The sequence below is a fragment of the Cetorhinus maximus genome, chromosome 13 (genome assembly GCF_964194155.1).
Source record: "Cetorhinus maximus chromosome 13, sCetMax3.hap1.1, whole genome shotgun sequence".
NCBI classification, from domain to species: Eukaryota; Metazoa; Chordata; class Chondrichthyes; order Lamniformes; family Cetorhinidae; genus Cetorhinus; species Cetorhinus maximus.
In genome coordinates, this window is record NC_135891.1 from 40,562,560 (window position 1) to 40,577,633 (window position 15,074).

Consider the following 15,074-nt stretch of genomic DNA (forward strand, 5'->3'; position numbering starts at 1 on the left):
AAAGAGTCGACGTTTCGAGTCCTCACGACCCTTCAACAGAACTGAGTATAGTTAGGAGAGGGGTGAAATATAAGCTGGTTTAAGGTGGGGTGGTGGGGGGGAGAGAGAAGTTGAGGGGGGGAGGCGTGGTTGTAGGGACAAGCAAGCAGTGATAGGAGCAGATAATGAAAAGATGACACAGACAAAAGGATCAAAGAGGTGTTGAAGGTGGTGATATTATCTAAGAAAATGTGCTAATTAAGAATGGATGGTAGGACATTCAAGGTACAGCTCTAGTTGGGGTGGGGTGGAAAGACTGACAAGGTATTAGTTGTAGATTTTAAAATAATGGAAATAGGTGGGAAGAGAAAAATCTATATAAATTATTGAAAAAAACAAAAGGGAGGGGGAAGAAACGGGATGGGGATAGGGGGAGGGAGTTTAAGATCTAAAGTTGTTGAATTCAATATTCAGCCCGGAAGGCTGTAAAGTGCCTAGTCGGAAGATGAGGTGCTGTTCCTCCAGTTTGCATTGGGCTTCACTGGAACAATGCAGCAAGCCAAGGACAGACATGTGGGCAAGAGAGCAGGGTGGAGTCTTAAAATGGCAAGCGACAGGGAGGTTTGGGTCTTTCTTGCGGACAGACCACAGGTGTTCTGCAAAGCGGTCGCCCAGTTTGCATTTGGTCTCTCCAATGTAGAGGAGACCGCATTGGGAGCAACGAATGCAGTAGACTAAGTTAGGGGAAAGGCAAGTGAAATGCTGCTTCACTTGAAAGGAGTATTTGGGCCCTTGGACGGTGAGGAGAGAGGAAGTGAAGGGGCAGGTGTTACATCTTCTGTGTGGGCATGGGGAGGTGCCATAGGTGGGGGTTGAGGAGTAGGGGGTGATGGAGGAGTGGACCAGGGTGTCCCGGAGGGAACGATCCCTACGGAATGCCGCCGGGGGGGGTGAAGGGAAGATGTGTTTGGTGGTGGCATCATGCTGGAGTTGGCGGAAATGGCGGAGGATGATCCTTTGAATGCGGAGGCTGGTGGGGTGATAAGTGAGGACAAGGGGGACTCTATCATGTTTCTGGGAGGGAGGAGAAGGCTTGAGGGCGGATGCGCGGGAGATGGGCCAGACACGGTTGAGGGCCCTGTCAACGACCGTGGGTGGAAAACCTCGGTTAAGGAAGAAGGAGGACATGTCAGAGGAACTGTTTTTGAAGGTAGCGTCATCAGAACAGATGCGACGGAGGCGAAGGAACTGAGAGAATGGGATGGAGTCCTTACAGGAAGCGGGGTGTGAGGAGCTGTAGTCGAGGTAGCTGTGGGAGTCGGTAGGCTTGTAATGGATATTGGTGGACAGTCTATCATCAGAAATTGAGACAGAGAGGTCAAGGAAGGGAAGGGAAGTGTCAGAGATGGACCATGTGAAAATGATGGAGGGGTGGAGATTGGAAGCAAAATTAATGAATTTTTCCAGGTCCCGACGAGAGCATGAAGCAGCACCGAAGTAATCATCGATGTACCGGAGAAAGGGTTGTGGGAGGGGGCCGGAGTAGGACTGGAACAAGGAATGTTCCACATACCCCATAAAGAGACAGGCATAGCTGGGGCCCATGCGGGTACCCATAGCCACACCTTTTATTTGGAGTAAGTGAGAGGAGTTAAAGGAGAAATTGTTCAGTGTGAGAACAAGTTCAGCCAGACGGAGGAGAGTAGTGGTGGATGGGGATTGTTCGGCCTCTGTTCAAGGAAGAAGCTAAGGGCCCTCAGACCATCCTGGTGGGGGATGGAGGTGTAGAGGGATTGGACGTCCATGGTGAAGAGGAAGCGGTTGGGGCCAGGGAACTGGAAATTGTTGATGTGATGTAAGGTGTCAGAGGAATCACGGATGTAGGTGGGGGAAGGGACTGGACAAGGGGAGAGAGAAGGGAATCAAGATAACGAGAAATGAGTTCTGTGGGGCAGGAACAGGCTGACACGATCGGTCTGCCGGGACAGTTCTGTTTGTGGATTTTGGGTAGGAGATACAAGTGGGCCATCCGAGGTTGGGCGACTATCAGGTTGGAAGCTGTGGGAGGAAGATCTCCAGAGGAGATGAGGTCAGTGACAGTCCTGGAAACAATGGCTTGATGTTCAGTGGTGGGGTCATGGTCCAGGGAGAGGTAGGAGGAAGTGTCTGCGAGTTGACGCTCAGCCTCCGCGAGGTAGAGGTCAGTGCGCCAGACAACAACAGCACCACCCTTGTCAGCGGGTTTGATGACAACGTTGGGGTTGGACCTGAGAGAACGGAATGCAGTAAGTTCAGAGAGAGACAGATTAGAATGGGTGAGAGGAGCAGAGAAATTGAGACGGCTAATGTCACGCTGACAGTTCTCAATGAAAAGATCAAGAGAAGGTAAGAATCCAGAGGGAGGGGTCCAGGTGGAGAGTGAATATTGGAGGTGGGTAAAAGGATCCGTTGAATGGGGAGAGGACTCCTGCCCAAAGAAGTGAGCACGGAGACGAAGACAGCGGAAGAAGAGTTCAGCATTGTGCCAAGCCCGAAATTCCCGTCTTCGTCTCCGTGCTCACTTCTTTGGCGAGGTAGACCATCCCCACCAGGATGGTCTGAGGACCCTTGGCTTCTTCCTTGAACAGAGGCCCCAACAATCCCCATCCACCACTACTCTCCTCCGTCTGGCTGAACTTGTTCTCACACTGAACAATTTCTCCTTTAACTCCTCTCACTTACTCCAAATAAAAGGTGTGGCTATGGGTACCTGCATGGACCCCAGCTATGCCTGTCTCTTTATGGGGTATGTGGAACATTCCTTGTTCCAATCTTACTGCGGCCCCTTCCCACAACTCTTTCTCCGGTACATCGATGATTACTTCGATGCTGCTTCATGCTCTCGTCGGGACCTGGAAAAATTTATTAATTTTGCTTCCAATCTCCACCCCTCCATCATTTTCACATGGTCCATCTCTGACACTTCCCTTCCCTTCCTTGACCTCGCTGACTCAATTTCTGATGATAGACTGTCCACCAATATCCATTACAAGCCTACCGACTCCCACAGCTACCTCGACTACAGCTCCTCACACCCCGCTTCCTGTAAGGACTCCATCCCATTCTCTCAGTTCCTTCGCCTCCGTCGCATCTGTTCTGATGATGCTACCTTCAAAAACAGTTCCTCTGACATGTCCTCCTTCTTCCTTAACCGAGGTTTTCCACCCACGGTCGTTGACAGGGCCCTCAACCGTGTCTGGCCCATCTCCCGCGCATCCGCCCTCAAGCCTTCTCCTCCCTCCCAGAAACATGATAGGGTCCCCCTTGTCCTCACTTATCACCCCACCAGCCTCCGCATTCAAAGGATCATCCTCCGCCATTTCCGCCAACTCCAGCATGATGCCACCACCAAACACATCTTCCCTTCACCCCCCCCGGCGGCATTCCGTAGGGATCGTTCCCTCCGGGACACCCTGGTCCACTCCTCCATCACCCCCTACTCCTCAACCCCCACTTATGGCACCTCCCCATGCCCACACAGAAGATGTAACACCTGCCCCTTCACTTCCTCTCTCCTCACCGACCAAGGGCCCAAATACTCCTTTCAAGTGAAGCAGCATTTCACTTGCCTTTCCCCTAACTTAGTCTACTGCATTCGTTGCTCCCAATGCGGTCTCCTCTACATTGGAGAGACCAAATGCAAACTGGGCGACCGCTTTGCAGAACACCTGTGGTCAGTCCGCAAGAAAGACCAAAACCTCCCTGTCGCTTGCCATTTTAAGACTCCACCCTGCTCTCTTGCCCACATGTCTGTCCTTGGCTTGCTGCATTGTTCCAGTGAAGCCCAATGCAAACTGGAGGAACAGCACCTCATCTTCCGACTAGGCACTTTACAGCCTTCCGGGCTGAATATTGATTTCAACAACTTTAGATCTTAAACTCCCTCCCCCCATCCCCACCCCGTTTCTTCCCCCTCCCTTATGTTTTTTTCAATAATGTATATAGATTTTTCTTTTCCCACCTATTTCCATTATTTTAAAATCTACAACTAATACCTTGTCAGTCTTTCCACCCCACCCCCACTAGAGCTGTACCTTGAATGTCCTGCCATCCATCCTTAATTAGCACATTCTCTTAGATAATATCACCACCTTCAACACCTCTTTGATCCTTTTGTCTGTGACATCTTTTGATTATCTGCTCCTATCACTGCTTGCTTGTCCCTTCAACCACACCCCCCCTCAACTTCTCTCTCCCCCCCCTCCACCTTAAACCAGCTTATATTTCACCCCTCTCCTAACTATACTCAGTTCTGTTGAAGGGTCGTGAGGACTCGAAACGTCAACTCTTTTCTTCTCCACCGATGCTGCCAGACCTGCTGAGTTTTTCCAGGTAATTCTGTTTTTGTTTTGGATTTCCAGCATCCGCAGTAGTTTTTTGTTTTTATCTACAGAAAAAGACTGATGGGCATGTATACACAAATGCTCAGTGCCTCAGCAGGCCTGCCAGAGAACCTGGTGTCACTGTCGAGGAGCATGGAGGAGTCCTGCTCTGACTTGGTGCATAATTTCATGCAGAGCTTGGAGTCCAACCTCTCCAGCCTGGATAGTGGTAATTAACTACATGCACCTACCGACCTGACCATGATGCAGTGTCTGATGGCGGATGTCTCAGTTCCCTTTGTAGCACAAACAGATGCTACCCATACAAACCATGCAATAAGGGCACCCACCAACAACAGCATCCCAAAGGATGCCAACCCAGGATTCAGGTCTGAAGCGCCAGTTTCCACTTGCCAGAGTGGTCTGGAGGAGGCTTTGAATGCTGCAACTTTTGATTCAAAGGCAGGAGTGCTGCCACAAAGTCAAGTGTTAGTAATTCAGTAACAGCTAGATTGGTTTCTTTCTCTTTTCTTTAAGTAGCCGAGCTATGATAGCCCATTTTTAAATAGAATATAATGGAAAACTAGGAGACCCTAATACATATCATTCCCACTGTCCCTTGACTACATAATAAGGTTTGCTTTTTGGAGTTTATGCTAAATTTTATCTATGGGTAACTTAGACTTGACAGTGTGTGAATGAAATCTCATTCCGTGGCAAATTGTCTGAACTTAGCACTTGCAAACTGTGGACCGCTGTTACTAAAGAAAGAACTTGCATTATAGTGCAAGTCCTCAGGAAATTATACTACATTACAGGCAATTAAATATTTTTGTAGGGTAGTCAATGCTTCTATGTAGATAAATGCAAACGACTGCACAAAGCTAAGGGTCACAAACAGCAATAAGCTACATTACCAATTAATCTGTTCTGGTGACATTGGTTGAATGATAAATACTGTTCAGGACGCAACAAGAACTGCCCTGCTATCTTTTTGAATAGTTCAATGGGATATTTTTACACACTCCTGAACAGGCAGACATGGCCTAAGTTTAACATTTCATCCAGAAGACGGCAGCACTGACAGTACAGCTCTCTCTCAGTACTGCGCTGAACTATCAGTCCATATTATCTTCTCCAGTCCTGAAGTGAAGCTTGAACCCACAACCTGGTCAGAGGTGAAAAGGTTACCCTAAGCTAATCTGACACGAAAAACTTGATTAGATATTCCAAGCCTAGGTTTCATGCGACTGATCAATGTTTTGCTAGTAGTGATGTGTATTGTATGTGTTTGTGAGCATGACAAGCAATAGTTCCACATGAACAAATCAATACAAACCTTTTGGCCTGATTGATGTAATGATGGGTGCAGTGTCAGATGTTCTACTTGTTAGTTTGTTCTCTATGTGAAGCAGGATAAATAATTTGCCACAACATGAGCAATACCAAATTATTATTATGGGCCAATATCGGGCTCCTGATATAATTATTTCTTCCTTATGCATCTTTTGTAGCATTTCTTTACAAAAATTTAGGTATGACAATCATGGTTTCTTTGTACATATTTCTCTAATTTTAGTACAAAAACAGAAAATGCTGGAAAAACTCGGCAGGACTGACAGCATCTGTGGAGAGAGAAAAACAAAGTTAACATTTTGAACCCCTTCTTCAGAGGTCATATGGACTTGAAACATTAACTTTGTTTTTCTCTCTTCACAGATGCGGTCAGACCAATTGAGTTCTTCCAGCATTTCCTGTTCTTGTTTCAGATTTCCAGCATCCGCTGTATTTTGCTTTTATCTCTAATTTTAGTACTTGTTTGGAAATTAATCTCGTTTTATGTTTAGCTATTAATGTACTATTGTTCCTTTGAGGATCTATGAGCCCCATCCCTTTCTGCTTCAGTTCTACTTAACTTCATCCACTGTTTAGATGTCAACATAACAATAGTAACAATGTTCGTGCAAATGTGAACATCCTCACCAGATTTTGGCTTTTGTGTTCTGCCTACTGCTCTATAATGCCAGCATTAAAAGTAAAGTGCCAAGTGCATAGGGTATATTTGTCATATTGCTGTAGCCTGAACAATTTTTGTTTCCACAATCATTCGAACCTTTCACAAATGATGAGTGCCTTGTAGTCTATTTTAATACCAATAGTTTGATCATACATAAAATGGCAGAAGCTTTCACAGCTCTGCAAACTTTCATCTCTGCAGTCATCAACATTGTGCAGAGACTTGAAGATGCCACCCAACTATTATACCTTTTCTGCAGAAAGATAAAATTCTCTCATTATTTTACCATTAATCAATCAGAATCATAGAACTTCGTAATTAGCTCCTGCATAAACAATTTCTAATATTTTCCAGACATTTTCTGTTCATCATTCCATTGAGTCATTTTTACCCACAGTATTCTCAATGTGAAGTTATTCAGATAATTATCCATTCCTAAGAGGTCTGCCTGTCTTCTATTATGGATGTGGCACTTGTCTTTATGAATTTTCATGTTGACTCTTCTAGCTAGTTTATTTGATTTTATGCTTAGCATCATGTTTTTCTCTGGATGAACTTTACACTTCTTCATTGATGTGTCATCCCATTACAATCAAAATGCTCCGATATTCTAGAAATCTGTGGCTACCTATGGCTAACTAAGTTAGTAAAACATTTTATATTAGTAAACTGCGGCATAATCTCTTCCCAATTTGGAAACTTGAAATAACCATTTTGATAGCCCTGTTTAATTCTCAGTTGTCCAAGCAAACATACAATTCAACATTTTGTCACAAACTATTAACAGGTTCACCCATTCTGCTAATTCATCTATTTTCATTATGGCCTCTAAGTCTCCCACTCTGTCAAGCTATTTATTTATGCTTTCTGAAAGAGCAAACAGAACATTTTGACATGATAATGTTACTAGGCTAATTCATTTCTCAATTCTGATCAGGTGTTCCCCACCCTTGAAGAGGATCCTTCTATTTCTGTAGAGATATTTTTCATCCAGTGTTACATTGAGTCTTTACTATGAGCACCCTTTTTACCACATCAAGTTTTTTCCAAGCAATATTTAAAATTGGCTGTACACCTTTTGCTTAGAAATATAGCCATTATATTTGGAACATTTTATGCAAACTTCCTGAATGTGTGGGCCATTTTTTGATTCAAGATCATGATACATACTTTTCTGCTTTATCTCTTTTACCTTTGATAAATGACACTTTAAATTTCGTATTATTTCTTAAATGCTTTCTTGATTACTACCCAAATTGTTCCTCCCTACACAAATTCTTTCATTCCTCTTTTATGGTTTCTACTGCTCTTCAGTTGGTCTCTGCCTTGTCTAACAATTGACCTTGCCCTCTCAACAACCTTTCTCTTAGACAATATGCCTTTAAGGGATATCAGCATAACATCACTAAAGGGGAAACTTGTCATGCAATCCAGTCTTAGTTTTGCTTTGAGCAGAGCACACACACACAGCTCTGGTGCCTTCCAGCTTTATACCTATGTATAACAGTTCTCATGACCCTAGTCTTAATAAATGAACCCACAACATGTTTACCAAATGCCTATTGAGAGATTGGTGCCTTGTGTCTTGTACAGTAAATGAGCCCAAGGTATTATATCATTATAATAACACAACAGATTCTACAAATTATTGTATCCTTCATTATTGATCGTCTGTTAACAGTATTCTGTTGGTGGGTTCTTCATTCAGTTTTGTATTGAATGGGTCCTTTCACTTTCTTTATATGAAACATCTGTGCTTTTCAACCATTTTACATGAGCTAATGTAGTATTGCTTTCAGTATGAGATCTTTCCTTAAATGTGAAATTGTTATACGTATCTCTGATGTTTCTTCTTCATTAATAAGCAAAATAATGGATGTTGCCATTTCTCGCTCATTTACTTGCTCGAGAAGCTACAACCCTTTAAATCTGTGTTTGAAACTTTTCCAATGATGGTAGTCACCTGAATGCTTGATGGAGGCTAGAATTTATCTATATTATTATTTTGCTTTATTGCATAAGAGTTTTTAATTATGTTAACTGTATTTTTCATTCACCAAATCTGACATTACATGGATTTAATTTTTTAAATTCAGGAAAGAGAATAAAATGCTACTTGGTTTATAAATGTTTAAATTAACATTATATAGAAATAGCCACTAATTTATTAAATCTAGATTGCTGACAGCAAGATTATGTAGTCTGGATTTAATTGATTATTAGTTGAAACATTGTCAGATATTAATTGTCAAGGGAACATCTCTAAATTGAACACTCAATCTGAAATGGAACATGGGCACTTAGTGAGGTAAGGAGAGTGTCAATAAATGATTGTGCCACATCAATTATAAAATTCCTTTATTCAAAAATTAAAACATTTCTGCATATTTTTTAATCAATATCCGAAATATCATGCATTATCATCTGAAATATGATATATCAGCCGAAATAACATCATTCCCTCCCCAAGCCAAGGAATCACACGTTTCACAGCATCTGCCAATGCCACCTTGCAGCCAGCTGCTGGAAAGTTCAAGAAAACAGGCTGGCCAAGATAAAGAAATGAGAGTGTCAGTTGGTGTCCTGTGACTCCATGGCACAGCTGTTAGCTGGTATTTGAAAGCGACATAGATCATATAAAAGTTAGAGGAAATGGATCCCAGAATTGCTAATCTAGTAGCACTCTCCAGTGAAAAGAGGAGCTTCAGAACAGTTGAATGCAAGAATATACATTGCAGATCGATTTAGCTTTTGAAATTATATCATTCAAGGTGCAAATGCAAACAATGTATATTAATGCTGCTAAACTACATAAGATCAGGCCATTCATTTTCTATATTTGTACTAAATTAATTTGATGCCTTTGTCTTGTTATTCAGCCGCATTCAGTATGTATTTCTTCATGTAATGCAATTGTATTTCATCATATGATTAATATAAAAAAACTTAGATTGCATAATTCAACTGTTCTAGCAGGAGGACAGTTTCCATCTGAATTTTGCACACTGATGCAATACCCTAGTCCCACAGAGTTTGACTTCAGATTGTACCATCTACACACCACAACCAGTTCTATAACAGTCTGCAGGTGGATCAATATTAGCAGAAACTGCTGACTTCCTGAACAACCCTTCTGACAGACTCCAGCAGTGCATCTGACTTGTTTAATTTACACCAGCAAGTTTCATTAGCTGTTTGGTTGGTAATAGTCTGCTGAACATCTGCTATTAAATAGGCTGAAGCAAAACTGGAAGTGCTTCATGTTCAGCCTGAAATGTATAAAATGAGCATTTTCAGTCAGCCAAAAAAATATTTCCATGGGAAGAAAACCATTCGATTGCCTAAATCCTTCTATTGCCAAAGAGGGAATATGATTTTAGTCACAGATAAATTTTCTGCATGTAAAGATATCCCATGTTTAATAATGCTGCTTCTTATACATTTTCTAATGTAATGCATTCTCATCCATTTTGCTTGCAGCATACATATATAACATGCTTAAGAAACAGATTTTCATATTTTGCCATAGAAAAAGCTGCATTACAGCTGTACAGATACAATCCCGTATCTAAAAATATATTGTATTTAAGATGGCTGTCTCAAAATTTATGAATATAAATTGTTAATAAAAAGTCATAAAAAAATGAGAAGAAAGACAAAATAAGAACCTAACATCACTAGTGAAAGACTGACTGAAATGTTAGACCGTAAATGCAGTGATATCAGGGCATTCATAATGGATCTATACTAGAGGCTGTTAGTAAGGCCTGAAAATCATAGCTTCATGCATAAAGCTGTAGGGCAGAATTCTGCAAAGCTCCGAGCACAAGAAACAAAACAGCAGTATAGTCATGTCTGTCCTTAATGGCAAGAAGTACTCGATATGCATAAAATTGAGCTAGATCTAGAGCAGCATTTACTCCAAGCAATGGATTTATTTTCATAAACCATATCCTGAGACTTTCAGCATCTAAATCTTTTGCAGAAAGTAGCATTAATGCAGGTAGGCAAAAACCACAGGGTGTATCAGATGTAGCTGTGGATTGATAAGCACAAATTAACATACAGATGCCATTTTTATTCATGAGGCATCAGTCTTTGAGCATCACCATGTAAAAAAAAATCTGCAATGTTAGAACAGGAACATTTACTGAGCATCCTACTGGTGAAACTCTCCAGTAGTTTATGAATATAAGATGTTAAACTGACTATTTAGAGAAGCAGATTCGGAGTGCAAAACTGAGAAAGCTTGAGAGTCTGCATTACTCTCATTAACATAGGATAAGTTATTCTTTTGGAAATATTAAGTTTTTTAGGGAAAGTTTGGTTTTTCAAATTTGACTTTTAAAAAGAGTTTGAGATCAGCAAATAAACAGTTTAGCACAGTGCACTTTACAACTCATGATAAACAATACATTTTAAGGCTGAGTTTTTAATTCCTTGGTAATGTAGAGCATTGCCCGAGGTGCACCATAGTTAGCAGCCGTGAGAATACCTTCACAATAACAGAAGATACAAAGTTACAAGGAACACAGCACCTTGTATTTCAGAACAAATGGTAAAAGATTGACTTCAAGAATAAGCCATAGGAATTTAACCATCTTTTCAGCTAAAATTGTCTATCAGCAAAGCCGATTTCACCCAGATTACAAAATGCTGGAAGCAGAGGTGCTTCAGTTCTGCTGCTAAAGGTTTTGTTCCATTTCTGCCTTCCTTTGAACTGTACAACTTAGGAATATTCATTGGGGAGTACCTAACTCTATTAAAAAGTCAATTCTAAAAGACCTCCTTATTCATTCCTGTACAATAGAAATTTTTCTTTTCTAAATGCTATATAGAAGATTGGCTGGAACTACATCAGATCGCACCTAGACCTTTGCCTTCAATCTCTGTTCTTGGGTAGCATGCTGTTTGTATTCCCCTGTTAAAATACTGCAAAGTATACTTTTAGACAATTTCATTTAAACCTCATGGGAGATGCTTTTGTCGTGACATAAAAGTGAAAATATACATCCTAGCACATTGCGTTAGGGTTCCTTGCTTTATTTCCTTTTGGCAAATCATTACTTTTGAATACAAATTCTCCCCATTGTTTCCAAGTTCAGCCAGGAAGGTAGCATGACCACAACTGCTCTATGGTCACTTCAATTCCTCCCAATGTTGTCCACTTAACCTTATGGAGGCTGGCATGAATGAGACGACTGAAATGTGGCTACTTCACATCAGGCAGTTTATACTGGGTAATGTTTCTGGTCTCCATATTACAGCTAAAACTGAGTCAATGCCTGCTGAACATTGACGGACATCTCACCAGCATAAATACAAGTGCTCTTGGAAGGTTTTTGCCAATAGTTGATACAATTTATATAAAATTAAGTGAAATGAGCAACACACATGTGCTCCTGCATTCAGGTTCCCTCAGCTTCAGGGTGTCATTTTGATAAACTTCAGGCTCGTGGCTCTGGCACTCCAAGCTTCAGAGAAGACAGGCAGTTAGTATTTGCTGCTCAGCTTACCAAGCTGCCTATCAGAGTTGCATTTTGACATGAACCTATGGCTTAAGGGAGCATGTATGCTGGTAAAGAAGAAATCCAATTTCAATGCACATTTCTAAAGCATTGTGTCAGCTGCAGCTATTTTAATGAAGCAAAACTAACATTGCTTCAATGCCAGGCCATAAGGCAGATCTCAGTAGAGGCATTGGAATTTGACTGCTCTGGTGTTAAGATTTTACAGAATTCACGTTTACCATGGTCAAGAATTCAATTCAAGAATCCAAGGTTCAGTTTGTGATAGAAGTTGGCTTTAAAGGGAAGACTTGTCAGGAAAAAACTGGGATGTTAAGTGCCCATTTTTTAGGCTCTATGTAATCCCTTATAGCCCCAAAATGAGGTCCACGGCACACACACAGACTTGTGGGGAAAATCTCATTGGATGCCATAGTGGTCAGGGCGTTAAGTGCTTACATAGTGAACAACTGCTGAAAGTAGGCAGATCATGATGTCAATCAACAGGCATCCCTGATTTGTTACCAGTGGTGCCATTTTGGAAATCATTCATCCCTCTTGTAACCTCGCAGAGATGAAAACATGTTCAGTAGCAGAAAGGAACCTACCAGCACTATTTGAAGGGTTGCTTACAGGTTAGTTGATGGTTGTTTTCTTATGACTGTTGCTACAATTTGACAAGTATTTAACGACTTCAGGTTGCAAATGTCTAGGTGGAATGGTGTGGCAGTTGTTGAAGTACATTTGCTGACTTCAGGCTTATCTGCACAAACCAGTTGCTCCCAGACATAGGTGCAAGGCCTTCCCTTTGGAATACAATATGACTTGGTAAATGAACAGAGACGCCACACATCAGGACAAACTTCCACAACAAGGAGGATGGAGAGAAGGGCTCTTAGCAGGAGGCCATCGTGGTCATGCAAATGTTTCTTTCTTTTTGGGGGGAACAGCATTCTGGACTGGCTGGTGGGATAGCAACAGTTAGGGTGCTGGCAGAGTGGCAGTGGTGGGAGGACAAGTGCTATCTTCATGAGAGAAGATGTTTGTGCTTCATGAAGCCACTGCCATTCCCCTGGGATGGCACCTTAGCAATCTTAGTTTGAAGTACAAATTGCTGGACTGCTGTGACAGTCTATAGCTGCTTTGCACACTGTAATCCACAGCCATAATGACAATAATCTGACTTTGAATGACAGCAGTCTGAGCTTCCATTGCCACACTCAGACATTGGGTAGTTGTTGCTTGTGCTGAAATTGAAACTGCAACATTGGCCATCAGATGCAGAATCATGGTGCGCCACTTCTATGTTGGAAAGGTTGGAATCCAAGCTCTGCACAAAGTGCCAAGTTAGTGATGGACACTTCCATGCTCTGTGACATTGACGGCTGGCTTTCTGGCAGGCTCTCCAATGTATCAAATATTTCACTGTGTATTTTTCTATAGGCTGCCTGATTGAAGTCCTCATCTGAAACATCTGCAGCAAAACATGTGTGTGACCTGACACTCTGCCAAGTTGACACCTGTAGTATCTATGCCCCTTGGTCACATGTGCCCAGCATCTCACCATGTGCAGATCTCATCTCTGTGTTATTTTCTGAATTACATGTAGTGTCAGTACCTGAGCTGGTGGCTGTAAGTGTGAAACTGAATGGCTGTGTGTCTTCATCGTCACTGCCTTCATAGTGCTCCACCACTCCCTGGCTAGGCTGCACTGCTTAGGTTTCTGATAGGAGAAAGGTAGAAGAATAAGATCGTGGTGTTGGAATGGGAAGTAAGAGGTGCATGCTTATACCATGCAGTCTGTAAGTTAGAATAGGGTGTGGGATATGAAGCTGTTGGGATATGAGAAAGAGGATTAGGTATGAGGGTACCATCATCTTCAATAGTTTCACTCCCACTGCTGGCCATGGTCTCAGCAACCGTGTGCCTATATTGGTCAGCACTGTTCCCTTCATCAGTATGCAGGCATGCTTTCCCCCTCCTGTTAGCTTCCGGTTGTGTGCTATCTTATCCTGCATGAGAATTACATCAGTGGGTGTCATGTAATGTGTGTGCCTATCTTGGTTGAATAGTTGGCAGTATGTGCAAGCTGTGAAGTGTGGGTATGGGGTGCACAGCAATTCTAAGTGTGTAAGGGTGAGGTAAGGCATGTGCCTGGTTGATGAGTGATGGGGATGTGGTGAATTCATCCGTGTCTGAGGCTACAGGTGCAGTTGATAGGATGAGATGCATTTGCTGACCTTGACTACTTGTGTGAGGTCATTGAACTTTTTGCAACACTGCATCTAGCTCCTTGGGCTTGACATCTGACATTGACCTCCACAACTATCTGCTCTCACTGACTGCTGAGCAAACAACTGGATCTCCTCCTAGCCCCGCAGGTACCATATATCTCCTCTCCTTTCCACTCCTCCACCAAAGCCTCCAGTGCAGCATCTGAAAACTTTGGAGCCTACTCACTCCCATGTTGTGCCAATCTTCAATGTTTCCGAGGTCAGATTCACTTCCTGCACAGCTCTCAGCACATGCTCCAACCATAATGCATCTCCCCTTTAAGCAGTGCGTGCTAGCTTCAAGTGGTGCTAGCCATTCCTGATATTGGCTCCTGTTGATGTGTCCAGCCATTCAACAATGCCACTAGCACTGGCTAGGTGCTGAAGTGAGCAAGCAGCATGAAGCTGACATGTTGCCTGCAATGAAATAGACACATGTAGAATAATTGTACATCACAATCCCTCTGATCATTTTAGGGCTATCAAATTTAGCCCTGAGCATTTCTCCCCTGAGGTGGAGCACTCAATCACTACCTCAACTTGTGGTTCAGCTGAGAACTGATTGTAGATTGTTATTGTTACATGTTTTCAACTTCTCAGAGATGAAAAAAATTAAAATTACCCTTGTGTACTCTCCCCATTATGGGGATACAATCAAAGTTTTAACCAAAAATAATTGATGTGAAGTTACTTTTTCAAACTTGGTAGTGGTTCGAAATAATAATAGGTTGCTGCCAGACACCATGTGAGGAAGCGGCTCAGTATTTCCTGATCTGGTACCTGCTGAAAAGACATGTTACAAGACACTTTGTACGTTACAGATACTCCTGTGCATTTTGAACAACTTTGCTCTCACACGCCGAACATTTGTTTTCCTGCCAATGCGATTATTATTTTGACAAGAGTACATGCCAGAAAAAGTTCCTCAGAAAATCTG